Genomic DNA, 20,601 nt, shown 5'->3' with positions numbered 1-20,601 from the left:
CCATTTTTTTGGGATCCAGTGACCATATTTGTTTTTTCCACCTGGCGTGCTGTTGGCTGCTTAAACACCATGACGACAGAGAAGCACATCGAAGGCAGTTTTGTGTTTACAATTTACATTCAACGTGGCGGCCAGCAACCGCTGTTGATGAAGCTGTCTCTGCAGTTTTAAAGGATTTCAGTGGTAAGTTTACTTTGAAAACTGAGCAGAAACTTGCCCTGGAGCAGTTCATCCAAAGAAAGGATGGTTGCTGGTTGCCAAAATAATTGGAGCACGTCATCCGGATCATTGGTCTGATTGGTTGATGGACTTTCCAATTGCATGCAGCCATTTGAACTACTCCCGCCTCTTGTGCTGAGGAAAATGACAGCAGCCTTCCCAGACCAAGTTCAGTCAGACAATAGCCAGGCTACTGCTGCCCTGGTCAAAAGCGCTTCCCCTCTGCTGCGTGCCAGTCCAAAATGACTGGAGGTGGCGAGTAACCGCACGATGCTTTGAAAGCAGCTTAATGCAAGATTATCTATGTCTTTCCCAATGTTAACATTTCCCTGGTTGAATTCAATTTGTACACACATTACCAGTGAAACCACATTGTAGTATTTTAAAGAGTTATTCTCTCTAGCCCCTGATCAAGGTATATTGGTGGTATATTGGACTTATTGGTGTCATGTTTTATTTATAATGTCTAGACACCTTACTTTTTACATGTTTGATTCAATTTTTTTTCACATTTAATTTGATTGATATAGGCTATACTTTTTTACACAGTGGAATCATTAATTGTGTATGAATGTCCACGAGTCAATGAAAAAAATACTTTATTAGGTTATAGGTTTATCAGTTATTTCTATTTCAAGCTTTTATTGTGAAGGCAAAGGCACCTCAGCCTCACTGTGGCTGCAGCTGCTGGCTTGATGCTTCTCTCTCTCTCTCTCTCTCTCTCTCTCAATTTTTCTTCCCTCTCTCTCTCTCTCTCTCTCTCCCTCTCCCCCGCCGTCATCCAGCGCTGTGCCGATGCCTCGTTAAACCTGGAGCCACTGCCAGGAAGGATGAGCTGCCCGGTTACCGGAGAGACAACCACATTTTAAAAAACATCAAAAAGAAAAATCGGATCTTTTTCCTTCTTTTTTTTTTAACATAGGTAGTTGTTCATGGAAGACAGAGTGAAAGGAGACCAACTCAGTGAGAGGATTGCATCCCCAGTCTCTGCAAGTGTGTGAGTGTGTGTCAGTCAGAGTGTTTGTGCCTCGGACTCCCCACTCAGTGATGTAAAACGCGAAGGTGGATTTTGGCATGTGGAGGAGCAGGTGAAAGGTAAGACTCATGACACTTGACTGAGCACTGAGCAGCTTTCACACACTCTGGTTTGGAGCTCCAGTTGCTTTCAAGCTGTTGCCAAAATTAAAGAAAACAATTACTTGCATGGCAGTATTTAAAAAAAAAAAGGAAACAAAATTGGACACTCCACTGTTTTCATCAGTGGAGTCTAGGCGTAGTCCATATCTGGCTGCAATGTGTGACGATTTGGGAAAGGATGTAAGTGATCTAAGAAATAAATAAATAAACAAACAAGAGAACTGATAAGCTCCCTGTGAGGAATGAGAATGGAGATATAAAAAAAGCTCTGCCTCAGTTTGGGAGTGATGGAGGTGTTGAGGGGAGAAAAATGTGGTGCATTCACTGTGCGAGTTTGGGTGGATGACGACACTTACCTCCCCAAGGCATTTTGGACTGAAAAGGGAATCAATTCATTGAAGTTAAATTAAAAAAAAGAAAAGAAAACATGTCAAATCTGCCCTGGGGTGAACGGTGTGTGGCCGCCTGTGGATGTGACTGTAGTTATTTCCCCCCCGCCCACCCAGCCCCCCGCTGAAAACTGATGCAGCAACAAGATTGCATCTGAACCCGCGACAGCATGATGACACCAACATGCTTCACAAGGTGGATGAAAACCCTTCCCAAGCTGCACAGCGGGGGGGCGTGACACACGGACTGTATGAAGTTGCCGGCTGGCGCTCTGCTGTGAGTCAAAGTGGCCCTGCAGCAGAGGAACACGGCCCCCCTTTTTTTATGTACCCCCCAGAGTGGATCTCTAAAAGCCTGCGGGGGTGAGCTATAGTGTAGATGTATCCTTTCATGCGGATGAGTGCTTGCACACAAAAAACTCACTTCACACACTTCTATCCTGACCTTAAGTATGAGAAATAGGAGTGAATTATAAATGAGTTATCCTCCAGCCGAGGGACTCAGCTACCGTCTCTTGTCTTGACTTTGGCGGGCATTAATAGAGACTGGCATGGCTGAGGTAATTGTGTGCAAATTAAATCTGCGTGTTCTCATCTATTACAGTGGAGAGCAAAGTTCAGGGGGAATTGCCGGGAATGCTTTTGCAAGCCGTCATCTAAAAATAAAATAAAATAAAAAAAGGGAGGGGACAACAGTTTCGTGAGCTGTGTCAAATAATTTATCACACGGACCAAATTCTTACATCTTGTGGGCTGTAAAATCCAGAATATCAAAGTAGCTTTTTACAAGTTTTCCTTGTGACAAATGGATTCAGGCGCAGGGACTTCGCTGCACGTCAGAGTTTTTTCTTTTCTTTTTTTTTTTTTTGCTTCCGACAACTGCCGCCCCTGCTGTCTCCGAGCAAGAGGGATGCTAATGGAGGAGAGAGAGGATACAGGCGTTACCGCTGCAAGAGAGAGGGAGAGAGAGAGAGAGAGAGAGTGTGTCTGTGAGAGAGTGTGTGTGAGGCGTTTCCATGGCAACCCGTCAGGGGTGTGTTTGGTCCCTGGAGACGGTGAGGAAAGGAGGGGAGGAGAAGGGATGAGAGGCGAGGAGAAAACTATCCCTCGTTAAGGGTGAGAGGGGGATGGGAAAGGAGATAATGGAGAGAAGAGGGGAAGGTGGCATTGTCCCCCCCCCCCCCACCCCTACCCTCCTATTGTTTGTTTTCCTCCATTCTCCTGCTGTGTTCTCCTCGCAGGCGTCCTCCCCTTTCCTCACGCCACCTCCTCTGTTCATTTGGAAGTAACCGGCTAGGCTCGCCTTGGCTGATTGTGTCATACGGGGAGGATTTCACGGCTATCATCAAGTGCATGAAAGTGTTGGAACTCGCTCCAGTTCATGATCATCTGTTGACTCTGTTTCTTTTTTTTTTTAAACACTTCCTCGGCACGTCTACAGTGAGTCACACTAACCACGAACAAAATCTTGACTACCACAGTCAAGCTCAAACCCCCCGTGACTCCTCTTGAAGAACAAACTAATGAGTTAACATGGCTACGCACCAACCAGCCGGTTCCTTCTTGGCACTTTAATTCCACTCAGATGGTGCCAGTACTGTGAAGAAGCAACGCCAGTGTTTGGACTGTTCCGCTTCTGATTACTTTGATTGGTACTGTTAGGACCTCCATGATCTGTGGTTATTAGCTTCAAGTCAACAGCCACAATGCAGTTCACTTCTGGCCACGTCCGCAGAGACAGACACGCCCCCAATAAACTGTAATCAACATTTCTGTAACGTCCGAAAACCCAAAGAAATCTGCGTAAGCCAAATGTCAGAATTTAGGCATAAACGCGAAAGCTCTCAAATTGATGATGTAAAAATAGATTTTTAATATTTATCTTTATCATAAAAGGACAAATGCCATATATTACAGCAACAAGTGTCACCTAAAGATTCAGATTCAGAACTTGCTCGGATGTAAAGCGCATTATACCGTACTGAATTAAAACAGTTCATAATCTTGTGAATTATATGCATAAGAAGAAATAAATATTATATGATATGATTTATATACCATATGGTACCTGCCTGTCATATGGTGTTAATGCAGGATAAGGTACCATAAAGAAATGCAAGGTGTGCTGCACTTGACATATTGCTAAGGCTTACAAAGCATTAGTCCACTGTGTTCAAGTGCCAGATCATAGCTAATGATAAGCTGTCAGTCTGTTACCTTTTTTATTGTACAACCCCAATTCACATGAAGTTGAGACGTGTAAAACGTCCATAAAAACAGAATACAAGGATTTGCAAATCCCCTTAAACCTATATTCAATTGAATACAGTACAAAGACAATATATTTAATGTTCAAATGATACATTTTATTGCAAATAGTCGCTCATTTTAAATTTGATGCCTGCAACACGCTCCAAAAAAGATGGGACAGGGACATGTTTACCACTGTGTTACATCACCTTTCATTTTCACAACACTCAATAAGAGTTTGGGAACTGAGGACACAAGTTGTTGAAGCTTTGTAGGTGAAATTCTTTCCCATTATTCCTTAATGTACGACTTCAGTTGCTCAACAGTCAGCGGTCTACATTATCGTATTTTGAACTTCATAATGTAGCACATATTTTCAATGAGAGACAGGTCTGGACTGCAGGCAGGCCAGTCTACTACCTGCACTCTTTTACTACCATCTTGCTGAAATAAGCAGGGGTGTCCCTTAAGGACGTTGGATGGCAGCATATGTACCTTTCAGCATCAATGGTGCCTTCACAGGTGTGCAGGTTATCCATGATGCCATGGGCACCAACACACCCCCATACCAACACAGGTGCTGGCTGAACTTTTGAACTTTGCACTGTTAACAATCTGGATGGTCCTTTTGCTCTCTGGCCCGTAGGTAACAATGTCCATGATTTCCAAAAACAGTTTGAAATGTGCACATTTTTCCACTCTGCGTCAGTCCATCTCAGATGAGCTCAGGCCCAGAGAAGCCAGCTGCGTTTCTGGGTGTTGTTGAGATATGGCTTTCACTTTGCATGGTAGAGTTTGAACTTGCACTTGTAGATGTTGTGACGAACTGTTTTAACTGACAATGGTTTTCGGAAGTGTTCCTGAGCCCACGTGGTAATATCTTTTACAGAATGACGTAGAATGACGTTTTTTTTTTAATGCAGTGCCACCTAAGGGATTAAAGATCACGGGCCTTAACGCTTCTCCAGATTCTCTGAATCTTTTGATGATATTATGGACTGCAGATGAGGTAATCTCCAAATTCCTTGCAATTGTACGTTGAGAAACATTGTTCTTAAACTGGTGGACTATATGCTCACGTAGCTGTTCACAAAGTGGTGAACCTGGTTCAATCCTTGCTTGTGAAGGACTGAGCATTTCTGGGAGGTTCCTTTTATACCCAATCATGACACTCACCTGTTTACCTGTGGAAGGTCCCAAACAGGTGTTTTTTGAGCAGTCGAATTTCCAAGTCTTTTGTTGCCCCTGTCTCTGCTTTTTTGGAATGTGTTGCAGAAAAAGCATCAAATTTAAAATGAGTGAATATTTGCAAAAAACAATAAAGTTTAATAGTTTGAACATTAAATATTTTGTCTTAGTAGAACATTCAATTGAATATAGGTTGAAAAGGATTTGTAAATCATTGTGTAGTTTTTTATGTACCTTTTACACAATATCCAACTTTATGTGAACTGAGGTTGTACTTGCTCAAGTAAGAATGAGTGCATGAATGAGCGAAATTAGAGAGTAAAGTCATGTGTATTCAGGCAAATTTGAGCTGTTTATTTTCTTATTGTTGGCTCTCTTACATCCCTATTCTGCAATTAGTGCACACATTCAAGTTATTGTTCTGCAATTAATTTATTATAACCGTAATAAAAAACAGCTGGCAGCAGGACAGCCCCATTATTAATGCAAGCATTTGGCAAATTCACACACACGACTTTAATTGCTTTAATGATTATATTTTGAATTTCATTTTTCGACAGTAAAACTAATGACTAGAATGCTGTTCAGTAGCCATCTCTTACTGTATATCCCAGATGTTGGAGCTTCCAACTAGCACATGCACTAATTATAAATTAGCACTGGACCAAAAATGTGTCACACTTTTAATTAAGCTTAAATGGATTACCAAGGCAGAGCAAGTTTCTCGTCAAATTTATCTAAAGGGCCCAAATTGTTTCAATTGCAATGTCTTGATTATGAAGTAACTGCGCCTTTAAATGCACTTTCAGGACTTCTGTACGGTTGTGATGTCACAACTGTACTATATATATGTAAGGTATATGTAAGGTATATATATATATATATATATATATATATAGGTTAAAAAGCTACATTGCTGTCACAGTCATTCCCCGGCTGCAATGATGTTGGAGAGACGCCGAAAGCGCAGTTGTGGAAAACCTGGAAACTGACCAATCTTTTACTTTTACGGGAGGGGTGGCTTAGAGAGACAGAGAGAGCATTTCAATCAGAGGGTGTAAACTATGTATATTCAGAAAGACTGTATGAGAAAAATAGTGTGTTTTGTGAAAATTAAACATGTTTTAGTATAAAACCTGAAAACAGGTGGCTCCTTGGATTATCGTAAAACACATCCATGTCTGCAGTTATGTGAATATTTGATTTGTAGTCCGGAAATATGCAAAACACCAGTTTAGTCTTGGCAGAAAGACAAGAGAAAAGCAATTGCTGGTGGACCATAGCTATAGTTTTTTTTAATTTTTTTTTATGCAAAAGCATTTTCGGCCTTTGTAGCCTGTATTCAGATTCGGTAATATCCCTTGGGAGTATATCATTTTTAGTAGTAGATGTTATTTTTTTTACCTTTTTATGCCTTTACTGGACAGGATAGCTGAAAGTTGATAGGGAGAGAGAGAGAGAGAGGGGGCAACATGCAGCAGGCGGCTCGCTGGGCTTAGCCCGGGCCGCTGCGATGAGAGCTTAGCCTCTTTATATGGGACACCTGCTCCACCAGGTGAGCTAGTGCGGCAGGTTCCTGTATAGACTGTGGTAACTAAGTGTCCGGGTCATCAGGTCTTAAAGCAGCAAAGCATCCACCACCTTTATCGTGTGTACTAGTCAGCACCGAAAGCGTGTTTCTCTGTTAACGTTAATGGTCACTAGTGGAGAAATTAGTGGGGGGTGAACCTGTTTTTCAACATACCTTCCCTGCATTGCACAAAAACCTTACTTTAAAAAAATAAATAAAATCATCATCACACCCAAAGAGTGATATTTACAGCACCAAGCTATCTAGTACCATTTGGCCCCAGTGATGGAATTAAAAGTAGGAATATGATATCTAAGGATTTTCTCTGACAAGATTAAATTATAGCAAAAAATAAAACCTATCCATGATGCGTAGATCTCAGTTTGTGCACTATAGAGGAGGTTTTTTATGAGGCTAATGGGTTTCTGAAACAAATGAAGAAGTGGTCAAAAAGTAAAAAAAAAATGCTGAATTACAAAGACATCATGAAATTGCAGGGATGGAAGCACTCCTTAAATGGAACTGGGTAATGCTTTATATTGAGGTCTGTGTAATAAGTGTTAGTTAATAGGTAAAAAGGGCCTTATAAGTCATTTTAAGATACTTATTAACAATATTATTAGTTGATAAGACTATATAAGTGATAATAGTAGCAGCATACATGTTTTTATTATAATATAAGACATTTATAAGCATTTATAAGAGATGCATTGTTATGCATGTTTCAGCAGATAACTCATCAATAGTTAACTAAACTTTCGCAGCTACTGGATCTGCAGCGAGAACAACGTCATCTTAGGGTTAATAAGCCCTTTATTATGCTCTTATTAACATTTTTAAAACAAATTTAAAGAGAGACTGAATTGCATGCAGCAAAGGGCTGGAATCAAACTCAGGCCTCTGTGACATGGCCTCATACAGGCAAGCTACCAGGGCCCCTGATGCACTTATCAACAGTTATATATATATATTCACAGCCCACCCTTCTGGAAGGACCACCACATGTGGTCAAAGTTAATAAAGGTGAATTTAGAAGATTACATTTGAATCTAATATTTTAGTGTTGAAGCAGAAAACACATTTTAACACATTCCTAATGGGCTTTTTGAAGGTAAGGTAGAGCAATGAAAATATTATGAAAAAAGCGTACACTCAAACTGATATTGATATTTTTATTTTTTTAGGTGGCTAAAATACATTTTGCCGTGTAGCCCCAATACACAGCGGTACTCCTGACTGCTTCTTGTTGGTAATACACGAACTATGGATAAGTACTTCATACGACCCCACTTCAAAAGATCTGAACTATCATTGCAAGAGCTCTAAGAGTATTCTCAAAATAGCCTCAAAAACAAGGTGCTTTGTTTTCTGATATTGAGGTGTTCTGCCAAAATGGCTTAAAAAATGAAAAGACAGCTCCATAAAAAAATCTACAAATCTTGGAATATTTGTTAATACACTGACTTTTAACAGAAGTGTTATGTAAAGGAGGGGGCAGACAAAGGGATTCACATATGCCTCAATTAAGATGAAAGCATAATAACGCACACAAACACACACTTAACTGACATCAAAGAGCTGTAAAAATAGAAACATGCATGCATCATCATGGGATAAAAATTATACCGCCATACTGCCAGTGTAGCAGACAGTCTATGTACTCGTTTAATCCGCGTTCACTCGTTCTGAATACAGATTTGGCCAAAGTAACAGGACTGTGAAGGCCCCTCTCCAGTCGTAGCCCCACAACACATTAGACATGCAGCGAGCTCTGGAGTGCTCGGTTGTTATTGGAGACGAATTTTTTAGTTTGACAAGGAAGACACGGCTAGTCTGTGGGGCCCTTTGCTGGAGTGTGATTAGCATTGCAGATGCAGGTTTCTGTAGGCGTCAGATTCAACAAACTCAAGCCCCCCCATCAACTCCCCCATCTCCAGTGCATGATTAAAATGTAACAGTTCTGCGTGGGAAATTCACAAGAGCAGAATTATGCACCGACACTCACGGAGCCTATTTTTTCTCAGGTATGTTGCACCTCCTCCCGCATCGCACGCTCTCCCTCTATTTCTCTCTCTTCTCGAACATAAATACACACAAGGGCTCGACCCACATGGGCTTTTTAACGGCGGAGCCAAAATCGTCTCAGAGCTGCCACCAGCTATTATTTTCTGCAGATATTCTATATCAAAAATTCATGTTTGAATGTGAAGGAGGACACTGCTGGAAACGAGAGTCACATGAATTTCCTGGAAATACGAAGGACAGAGACGATAATATGCAGCGTGGAAACAACGCTCAAACTGCTGAAACCTTTCAAATAATCAGAATCCTGCACTATATTCACAGCCATGAACATAATAATAAACATAAGTATAGTAATAACAATAACAATGATCATAATAACAGATTTCCATAACATAACAATGCCGTATTCATCATGGTTATGTAATCCTGCTGACATGTTAGACTAAAATCAATTCAGGTCACGGTCCTCGCACAACCAGCGTGGTATTGATCCATTTTTAAAATAAATATGTGATCAATCAAACTGCATCATATCCATTGCTGTAGACAACAGTAAGAGGCTGATTCTTAATGAAAGTCTGTAGTATCGGGGTCATTTATCAGAAAATCAATATACTGCATTGGTGTCACACACATATTCCACTTACACAGACACACGCAGAACAGCTGAATATGAAAACAGATCAGGGGTGAAGCTGGTTAATGTACAGATGGTGGGATATTACTGACAAAGAGCTCCATATATGTGTAGTGGTGAGTAGTACTCAGATCTTTTAATTCAGTGAAATCAGTATTACCACAGTGTAGAAATACTCGGTTTAGTAAATATCCTGCATTCAAAATTATACATCAATAAAAGGGCAAAAGTATTAACATCATGATATACTTAAAGTAACCTGACTCATCAGGTTTGTTTCACAGAACAATCTGAGGCACCATTGGAAACTGACTGGGAATGGGCTAACCCTTTCAAAACAGACCTGGCATGTGATTGGATAAAACCTTTGTCTATATAATTTCAGAAAAATCTGAGAAAACTTCTTTTCTTATCGTAAATTGATCAAACTAATGCAATTGTAGCATCTACGCTAACCTCTTAAGGAGACCCCGTTGTTGGTTTTAACGAGCGTTCACTTCTTGTGTTGACGTCACCCCCGCTCCCCCCTCAACTGCCAGTAGCTCCTCACAAGACACTGATTGGCCAGATGACTTCAAGCCGAAGCTCAAACGCATGTGGATTTTCATGTCAGATGTGAACGCATTTTTGCAAGACTGACTAAAACTTTTTTGTTAGCAAAAAATCTCAAAAACAGGTACTGCAAAATTAGTATTAGTGTTGTGTAGCATTTTAAAACAACAGTAGGCCTTTTTGTATCAACTCAACTGTGATTTGTAGATATATTGTTGCAGTTTCTCACACATATCTGCAGCATTATTCATTAATGTATTGATATTAAAAATGCAACATGGGCCGTCTTTAACAGCAAAGTGTCCATACTGCTCTGTCCAGTCTTGACACATCACAATAACACATCACATTAATAACTAATAAGGTTATTTGCTGCCTTACTATAAGGCAATCTAGATTCTAGCTTGTAGTACCGCACAGAGGAAACTGCTCCTGTGTGAAAACAGTGTTGAGGTTCTAAAAGTCAAAATGTTTATGAGTGCCCGTCACTATTGCTGTGTTATATAATGTTCAACTCTCAGCAATGTCAAGAGCACATAATGGCACAAATCCTTACCATTGAGAATTGAGAGAACCGAGCAACAGGCAGGTCTCTGGAGGACACACTCGTGTAAGAGATGCCGGTGAAATGGGAAAAGGCTTTCAGCACAATGGAGTTCTCAGGTTAGCGTGGGCTCCCCTTCCTCTGGCATTATCACATATCCAGACGAAGGTTGACATTAGTTCTTCAGAAGCCTATTTTTAGATTATTTAAAAGCACAGTCAGTAAAAAGGAGCCGGGTGCTCTTTTTTAAGAGGAGCATTTATTATCATAGTAGTGTAGGAGATATTTTCTTCCCTCTGAATTACATTTTCTGAGCTTGCTCCTGTTAGCTTATAAGAGTTAGCGGTATGTTTCCCCAAACACAACATCCAAACAATTTCACCTTTTTACAACCTCAAAAAAAAGTCAAGGTTTTTCTAGACCAGCCTAGAACACTAGGTTTATAGTTTTGACTATATCCAATATCTCATTTAATTTAGCATTAGCCAGAAAGCTATGTTAGCAATGGCTTTGTGGTGGCCTGGCGGTTGTGTAATGTTAGCTTATTCATAAAACGTGCTAGCTGTTCACAGGCAGCAGCAATATGATAACATACAATTCAACACTGTTAACTTCAAAAGTCAGTTCAACCAAACAACAAAGGTATCCCTCTCCAGTTGAAAAATGTTTACCTAATTCATTGATTTAACATGAAAAGTGTTTTTACAGCAACAATGTCCTGGTTATTTTCTAGATAATTCATCACAATTGTATCATTCATGTTTTATTCCTGAGGTATGGAAACTATATTCTGAATTCCTTTGTATAGAAAAAGGTTTTACGAAGTGACTTGCCAGTCTGGTCTGATCTCCTCGGGGATGTTGTACGTGATGACAAGTGTCAGAAAGGATCCTGGTTAGATCCTGCAAGAGTTGCAGACATTTTTATGCCAAAAAGTCAAACTTTTTCTAAAGACAAATACTATATGTTTCCTGATATTTCTGCTTCACTGTGTTTTGCAGCAGACAGACCAATGCACAATCAGACAGGGGAAGTGAGGCATTAAATGTGAAATAAGCAAACAGACAGATTTGATATCACATTACTTGCTGGCTCTCCCACCCTCACCCTCATCTCTTTCCATTTTGGTATTTATTTATTTTAACAGTGAGGCCTGTAACCGTGCATCTCCACGAGTTCTGGCCCATATTCTATCATTAGCTCCCCCTACCTCTCTCCCGCTGCCTCCCTTAATCTCTGCAACAGAAAATTTACTTTAGTCTTATTTACAGTAAAAGTGAGAGAAAGGCACAAATAGGTTACACACCGTGCAAGTGATTGAAATGAGGGCCCGGAGGGGTATATGAAACTGAAACAGAAGGGGACTGAAATGAGCCAGGAAAGGTTATTAAGACCTTACTGAATTGGATAATAGAGCGGAAATCATGCCAAAAGTCAACAGGGAGGCATTTGGGAATGTCGTTTAAAGTGCATGAATGGCACAACATAAAATAAAGTAAATTTGAAACGGAAATTGAAAGTGAGAGCTGGTAGGTGAGTGGGGAATATGCTGTGACTGCGAGGCTAATATTGATTATTTCTGCTTTCATGTTCTTCTCTATCATGTGTTTGGCGTGTTGGATTCTGATGTGCTTGCAGCAGCAATGAAGATTAATGACAAACCGCTAGCTATACACTTGTGTTTCATTGTCCTGTGAAGTAAAAACAAAGCAAAATCTTCTTTTTTTATTACTATCAAAATAATACTCCAATACAAATTTACACTACAGTATACGCGTTGCCTGGCCCAACCACGGTGTGATAAATAACACCATTTGATAGACAACCACAAATCAAACTGCTTTCCTGACATTATATGTGTGCGCAGTAATAAAGACATCTGCTGATTGCCTGTCATGTATGACAGAGGGGAAGAGACGGCCTGCTGTTGCACATTTCACAGCGGATATTGTTCGTATGTAAGATGGTGAGTGTGGCTTTATTCACCTCTGTGACAGGCTGCAGGATGGCTTTGCTGCTCAGTAATAGCACAAATAAAAGCAGGGAGTGTGGATACAAACAGGTTGTTTGCTCAGACAGGAAACAGAGCAGTGTTCCCAGGGAATACCCGCTATACTTTAGTAACCACCCTGTCAATATGATTGGCCCAGCAAACTGTATCTAGTCTTAATGCATTCAGCCCCTCCTCATTATGAAGCACTTCAAAGGACACAAAGGCCATTAAAGCAACTGCGTGTTTCCAGTTGTGGAGCCCGTGGCCTCTCAGCTGTCATGCTGTGTAGACGCCAGCGCTCTGGCTGATCCTCTGTTTGAGAGCACACTCCTTGCCGTGGGGCGATGTGACTGGCTGTTGGCCAAAGCCACAGCTTCAGTGGCTTTTTAAAGGATGACAGCATCAGAGCCAAATGTCCTGCAATGGCTGTGTCCTCCTGCGCTGCCGAGCATCTGAACTGAAGGTAAAGTTGCCTCTCGATCAAGGTAATAATCATTTAAAATTTCCATTTTGAGTTTGGTATATGATCTGAATATACACATTTGAGTATATTACTTTTTTTGTTTACTTTTTTTGGTATATTTAAACTACTTATTGGTACATAGACAGAGGTTCTTACAACAAGGTGTTGTGAAATATATTCAAAGCTCTTGTACAAGTTGTATTAAAGAGCTACTTTACCCACTTCAATCCAGGTCTGTTCTATGGCAATGAGGGCATTGTGTTCAGATGAACGGTGTTTGGTACATCTCTATGGCAGAAGTCCCAGCGAATGGAGCATCTGGGAGATTTTGGAAAAGCGTGATCTCTTGATTCTTGGTAGATCTCCACGGCGACTTTTGCCATAGAGATGTTCCAAACACTGTGCATCTGAACGTAATGCCCATATTACCATAACACAGACATGGATTGAAACTCGTAAAGTGTCTCTTTTGTGGTTAGAATTCCAAGTGTACTGCTCAGATACGTAAGTGCTGCAGGTCCACTGCATCTACTCGACTCTTTTTTGATTTTCCATGAGCAAAAGTTGTGGATCGTACCTGGTATTGGTTTAGGTCCGAAGCGATCTAGAATGCGGAGTTAAAACACTGCAGAGCACTGACTGGTCAGGGAGAATTGTGACTGGCACGGGACATCCAGCCTCCAAAACTACATCGTACACTACACCACGCAATTGACTAAATGCAGAGGTCAGTGGCAATGAAACGATCCAGCGGGTGTCACATTGAAGATGATGTCACGGCAGTTTCACGCAGCATTGCTATGGTGATCAGTTGAGAATCCCGCCTACACTGAGGGGGTATATCCTCCACTGTATCTTCATTGTTGATATGTACATGCACCACATGAGCAAATTACTCCACGTGAGACGCAGCACCTAAGAGGTAATTTGACTTGGGAAGTTTTATTTAATTATGGGACTCACTGATTGTGACTTTCTCCATTGAGACAAAGTCACAGCAGAGTGTTTGCATAGTATTTCCCAATGTGTCTCTCAGTTAATGTGACCTGTAATGTTCTCTAAAGTAAACACTTTTCAAAGTGTTGCTCTCATGTGGGTTGTTTGCCTGAATACATCAGAAATTCTGGAGACAACCAAAGATGACTTTTCATCAATAATTGAATCTGACTGTGCAGAAAAAAAGTATTAATAGTGTAAGACCGGCAGATAGGAAGGTGACAAAGGATCAGTAGAAGTAATTTCATTCAAATTCAAAGTTACATTACAGTGGCAGATCTCACTGCTCACTGCAGCATCTCAAAACTGAAACTGTAAAGCCGTGGTTAGAAACTGTGAGTGACCTATTCAGGATTGTACCTGTAACCACACCCAGTGATGTCATAGTGTACTGACACACCCTGAAGCACACACTCTACACCACTGCGGAGAGGAGAAGGAATTTTTTTTTCCAGGCTTTTTTTGTATCTTCATTATCATGGATCATGCTTATAATTGATATATGATTCATGCATGAGGGTAATCCATCACTAATTCACATCAATATACTGTGCCCTGCTTTAGTTTTAATATATTGTTTAGTTTTTGATACCTGTATGGAGGTTTGATACCGTCATTAACTACTTTTCAATTGCCAGGGTAGCAAGGCCATCAAATAAAACGATGATTAACGATGATTAACGATGATTAAACGATGATTTAATTTATTATTTTGAATACAAAAATCAGTAAAATGAATGAATGAAGCTGTTTATTTCAGAAAATAAAATTGACCCCGATAAACTTCTCTGAAGTTCACTCAGTCACAGAATTGCAGCGTTGGCACACCAGGATGAGCTTGATTAAGTCTCCTGGGGCCAGATGTGTAAACACCTTCTCCCACACATGAGAGAATAGTGAGTTACTGAGTGCGCACCTCCCACATGGATTCATGCGAGATACATGCAGGTGATATGATGAGGATGAGGTTGATTATCAGCCAAGAGATAGGTTGTTACTTTGTTGTTTTTAGGTTGTTTGTCAACTTCACTGATAGCGTTTACACAGATTTGAGCATCATCTTCCTGTTAATCATTTAGTTTCATCCTGAATTATGAAGTAGGTTACTTTGTTTCAACATGAGCACTATGAATGAATCGTTCAGCATCCTTCTGATGTTTGATGTTTAATAATAATGATGAGTGAGATTTTCCCATGATGATGGTTTGCGGAAAATGTAGTGGTACGGAGAACAGCCACAGCCGTGTGTAACGACAGCAGCATGTTGAACCTCGAACCAGCTCCACGATGATTGAGATTAAATCATACGTGCATATTTATAAATCTGACAGAACTAATGTGCAGGAATATTTCTGTCTTGTGTGTAGAATTTCACTTGGTGTTGCCCAAAAACTTTCTGAATCGCAACAAAAGACACTGGTGTTGAACGGCTGTATGACAGGAAAGAGACAGAGCTAAATAAGCTGGGGCAGCTGGGGCAGCTAGGGTGGGGCAGTAAGGCCACTGTGGCCACAGGTCATATCGTTTTTGAGGGGAATGGGGGCCAAACTGAGAGGACACGGAAATGCCTGCCTTGGTACTACAGGCCCCTGATCCCTGCTGGCTTTAGTGCTACTTTTTTGGGGAGTCAGGAGATTATAAAACAGACAAGCAATATGTGACATAAGCTGTGGACACAAACACACAAGCTGTAGGATTTTGTCAATGACCTATGAATCTAATTAAAAGTCAACTATATACAAACATTTAACCCAAAATGCCAAAAAGTTTTTTTTTCGAAGACATTTAAATGAACAATATAAAAATAAAATATTCCATTTCAAGGAAAATCTGACATCTTCGTATAAATGACAAATTGGTAGGTTTCAGCCTAACTACATTGACATTTAGACCGATAAAAATTGAGTCAATACATAAACGCCTTGCTCAGTGCAGCATTAATGCAAGCTCCTCAAATGTTAAGTAATTGTATGCTTGTTTGTCACCAGTGCATTTGGTGTAATGCTATAAGATTCTTGCAATCCAGCTGGCAAACATACTGGGATGAATTAAAGCGTCTGACGGCGGAAACCTCAAGCCAATCTAAATGTCACACCCTGGAGGGGGTAAGCCAACAGAGAGCTGCTGTTGGGACGTTGACAAGTTGATGAGAGAACATCCTGAATGTGTTGCTTTTCACTAATCTTGGGAAATGTGCAAGCAGTCCCTCTCACTGTGTTTGTCAGCTGCAGTGGGGATTAATTAGCATAGCTGGGTTGGGAATGGATCCACTGCAGAATCAGACTGTCCCGTATTTTGCAGTGGGCCAGCATCACGCTCTCACAGACAGAGACAGCTCGTGCTGCAGGAAACTGAGAGATGGATAGAAAGAGCAAAGTTACTCGTGCCACACAGGGAAATGTCACTATGTAATAACTACGGGCACCTTTCTGTAAAATAACACATCACAGTGACCTCTCTATCCACTTGTTCCTAAAATATTTTTTGACAAGAGAATCTTTGCAGCAGTTTTTTAGTTTGTCTTAGTTTTAATGAAGTAAAATGAAATCCAGTGTCATAAAGTTCTTAGTTTGACAGGTAAATATTGAGTGAAACCAAACTTTTAATTAGTAATTATTTACAGATACTGAGTTCACTGCTATTTTCTTGGCTGTGGTGTCCTGGGGTGCGGGCATCAAAGCAAATGACGCAAACACACTGAACAAACTCATAAAGTAGGAAGGGTCTGTTGTTGGCTCTGAGCTTGTCACCCTGGAGGAGGTTGTGGAGCACAGGATGCTGGCAAAACTGCTGGTGATCATGGACAATGTCTCCCATCCCCTCTATGAAACCCTGGACAAGCTTCAGAGCAGCTTCAGCAGCAGACTTATCCAACCTCGCTGCCTTAAAGAACGGCACAGGAAATCATTACTACCTGCTGCCATTAGACTGTACAACGCTGCACATTAAAATCCACATAGCATATTGTAATATAGTGTTTATCTGCGATACTTTACTTTTTATTTTATTGTTGTTCATATTTTGTATTTTATATTTTATCTTATTTTTAGTACTTCTGATTGCTTTGTACCGCTGCTACGATGACCGAATTTCCCCTCGGGGATAAATAAAGTTCTCTATCTATCTATCTACCCATCTATCTATCTATCTAACTATCTATTACGGACACATGTACTACTACTCAAGTGCTATATGTCTTGGTGCCACAATCCTCTGATATATATCTTAGCTTTGTATTTGTAGAAGCAATAAGCTTCTCAAGGCTGTGTTTGGCATTTTAGATTGATCTCTGATTTATGGGTTTTGTATTTATTATAATCCCTAAGATTTTAGTTATGGTTGATTTAGTGACACCTGGTTACTGTAGGGAACACTAAATGAGTATCTTTAGAATAAGTTCCAATGTTGCCCCTTATATCTAAAGGACAAACTAGGTCATTTTTCAATGACTTCCAAAACAACATATATGAAATGTACGTATTTTTAATCATGAAACAGATTTGTGGGCTTTCAAACACATGGTTAATGTTCCAATTAACTACTTGGGCAACAAAAAAATAAATGATGTTTTAAGTTATAATGACTTTGTTACGGAAGTAACTCTCTGATGTAGTCAACCTTCCTCCCTACTTTGGTGCTCTTTATAGACTTCCTCCTTCCATTTTAACTACGGCCACAAGAGGTAACCACCTAACAACAAACATAATGATGGATCAATCACGTTTGCACAATCAACCTGAATGGACTGTCTTCTTGACATGCTGTGGCCATTCTTGCACTGAAGCAAGTATAATATAGAAGTATTTTTCAAGTTCTTTGAATCCGGTAATCCAGAACGAGCATACGTCATTTTCTGTGAATCCCTTGTGCATGTGCATTCCATTTGAACCCAGCATGGGAATGGTGGACACCGCCGTTGATATCGTAAACTACCAAATGATTTTAACGGAGATTTAACAAATGCGTGTAAATATATTTAAAGGGAAACTATGCCCATTTTCAAAATACATCCATGTTATTCCAATGTTCTAAGACGGACCAAAAATGATAGTAAACATGAACAACTAGAGTGTGAAACCTCAAATGTGCGATGTCATCAATTGTAAAGTGTGGAGCTGCTCCATACACAATGAACTGTGAGGGGCGTTACAGATAACATTGAGTTCATCCAGGGGAATGTTCTGAGTGTATGGAAACGTCTTCTGTTTCACAACGGACAACACTACAATATAATAAAGCTAGTTGTGGGATATATATATATATATATATATATAGATATATACCGTATTTTCCGCACTATAAGGCGCACGACATTCTAAGGCGCACCTTCAATGAATGGCTTATTTAGAAACTTTTTTCATACATAAGGCGCAGCGCATTATAAGGCGCATAGAATAGACGCTACAGTCGAGGCTGGGGTTACGTTCTGCATCCATTAGATGGAGCTGCACTAAAGGGAATGTCAACAAAACAGTCAGATGGTTGTTGCTTCCTCCACTTCCGCACCATTGATTGGTTCATGTTAAACTCTCTGGCTGCTGCTCTATTCCCGTGTTCTACTGCGGGACTAATCGCCTTGAGTTTAAACTCTGCGTCGTAATCGTGTCTTTTAATAGGAGCCATTTTTGGGCTCTTTACCGAACACACAAATGGAAATGAAACGGCCCGCTTCACGCAGTCGTATATCTCAACATGCACCACGCGTTTCTTCTTCTATGGGGGAAAATAGAGTCGGCGGCTGCTCACCGTAGTTGCGAGACCTGTTGTGGCTCAATATTGGTCCATATATAAGGCGCACCGGATTATAAGGCGCACTGTCGGCTTTTGAGTCAGAGCGGCTGCCATTTTTATGTGTACCATTGTGCCATTTTCTTTCGAGATAGTCAAATCAACAGTTCAATGTCTGTTAATATACTAAACCTTCAATGTTGTATTAGTTGATAGAATGGATAACATGATGTATTTACACACTCAAAGTTGTAACGTCTAGATGCTGATAACCAACAACTTCATAAACTAAGGAGACTATTTGGGATGTTGTGCGTAATGGCAACCTCTTTCTGTCAGGAGACATACGGTAGCTTGCTCAGTAACTCACAATGGGTTTCATTAGAGGAAGACTTACTGCCGGAATATTTTAGTTAAGAACAATTCTTTTCCTTAAATACATTTTCCTGTCAGACTTTTCACAAGAGGGTTGCTTCTAATTCCAACCTCAGGCATTTGCAGATTTGCACAATATGCTATTATTCTCTTGTTGGGTGTATTAAGGGATTTCTGTTTTGACACAATGTTGTAATTTACCTTTTTGTTCACTATGTTCATTTCACAGAATGCCTTTTATTTCTTCCCGGTAGAGGACATGATCATAATAGCTTTCTGCTGGGTGTTACGTGACGGTGCAGAACACAGTATTTTAATACAATGAGGACAAAATAGCCCCATGTAGAAAAAAGTCAGCGCAATTTAATATGTCATGTGGCTGCATTACATTGTGGTCTTTTGGGTCTAAATTGGAAATGGAGGAATCCACATTCTAACACAAACACACCCAATAGGACATGGCTTGTTGAACTACAAATGACTGAAGGAAATTAATTAGGCAATTTGTTGATGATCACTTTCCAAAAGTAAGAATACTATCCCTGTGTGCAACTAAGTGGCTGTAATGTTTCCGGCCATTTATCAGTTTTAATGGGTCATTAAAGGAGAGGGGACTAGCAGGGTGTACTTGGGTTGCCAAGAAATGTGCTAAGTGCACTCAGCATTCCCACATGAACAGGACCTTAATCACTAGAATTCGTTTTATTTCAACACTAATTTGCGAAGCCACTCATGTCTCTAAAAGTCAGTATCTCTTAATGTTTAATTTGCACGCTTTTCATCTCGCATAGATTTTTGTTTTTACAAAAATCCTGGTAACGTATTTTGTATTTTGTATTATTCAATATATTTATTATAGTATTTTGTATTATTCAATATTCAGTTGGTTTGTCATTAAGATATGACAGAAAGAAACGCGCAGTAAAATGCTAGGCTGACTGAATATCATCAGGAACCTCTTCTTTAAAAGAAAAAGTTTGATTTTTCAAATCATAATTTGGTCAGTAATAATAAGACATAGTCACAACTGAACAATGAACACCTGAATAACGGTCACATAATATAAGTTGTAATAAGTGGGTGTTTTTTATAGTTTTAGCAGGGGATGGCCCAATGGGTGGACCCCCGTGCCCCCACACCATTAACCAACACACACATCCATGTAAAACTCACTCACTTTGTTATAGAGGTGGCTTGAATGATCATAAAAATATTAAAGGAATATTATAGGCATACTACGGGCAGCAGGGTGTCTCTATGATCCTCTCAGTCTTACTTTCACTCTGCTTATAAAGGTGATAGTACTTTATACAGTCTATAGGCTACAATGTAGATATAATATAGATCCAAGGCTAAACTGACAGAAGGGCGAGATTGAAAGAAAAAGGTGCAAATTCTAATCCGCCTGCTAGCACCAAGGACAGCTCCATGGATTCATCAATACACTGCACAGTTAGGCTACTGATATTTCAGAGCCGCGGTCAGGGCCGTAGATACTAACTTGCACAAGCCTCAGTCAGATAAAGTATCAACAA

General features: G+C 40.2%; 1 protein-coding gene across 1 annotated transcript in view; it reads left to right on the top strand.

Moving 5' to 3' along the window:
- Window positions 1-1,264: 1,264 nt before the first annotated feature.
- Window positions 1,265-20,601, top strand: part of lingo2b (leucine rich repeat and Ig domain containing 2b) — a gene marked incomplete at its 3' end in the record, with an annotated part of 38,073 nt that continues 18,736 nt past the window's right edge. The window contains exon 1 of the mRNA XM_083924750.1: window positions 1,265-1,314. The remainder of the gene's footprint in view (window positions 1,315-20,601) is intronic.

This window comes from Echiichthys vipera (assembly GCF_963691815.1).
Source record: "Echiichthys vipera genome assembly, chromosome: 12".
NCBI lineage: Eukaryota > Metazoa > Chordata > Actinopteri > Perciformes > Trachinidae > Echiichthys > Echiichthys vipera.
The sequence above is the reverse complement of the archived record's forward strand: the minus strand, read 5'-3'. Positions and strand labels throughout refer to the sequence as shown.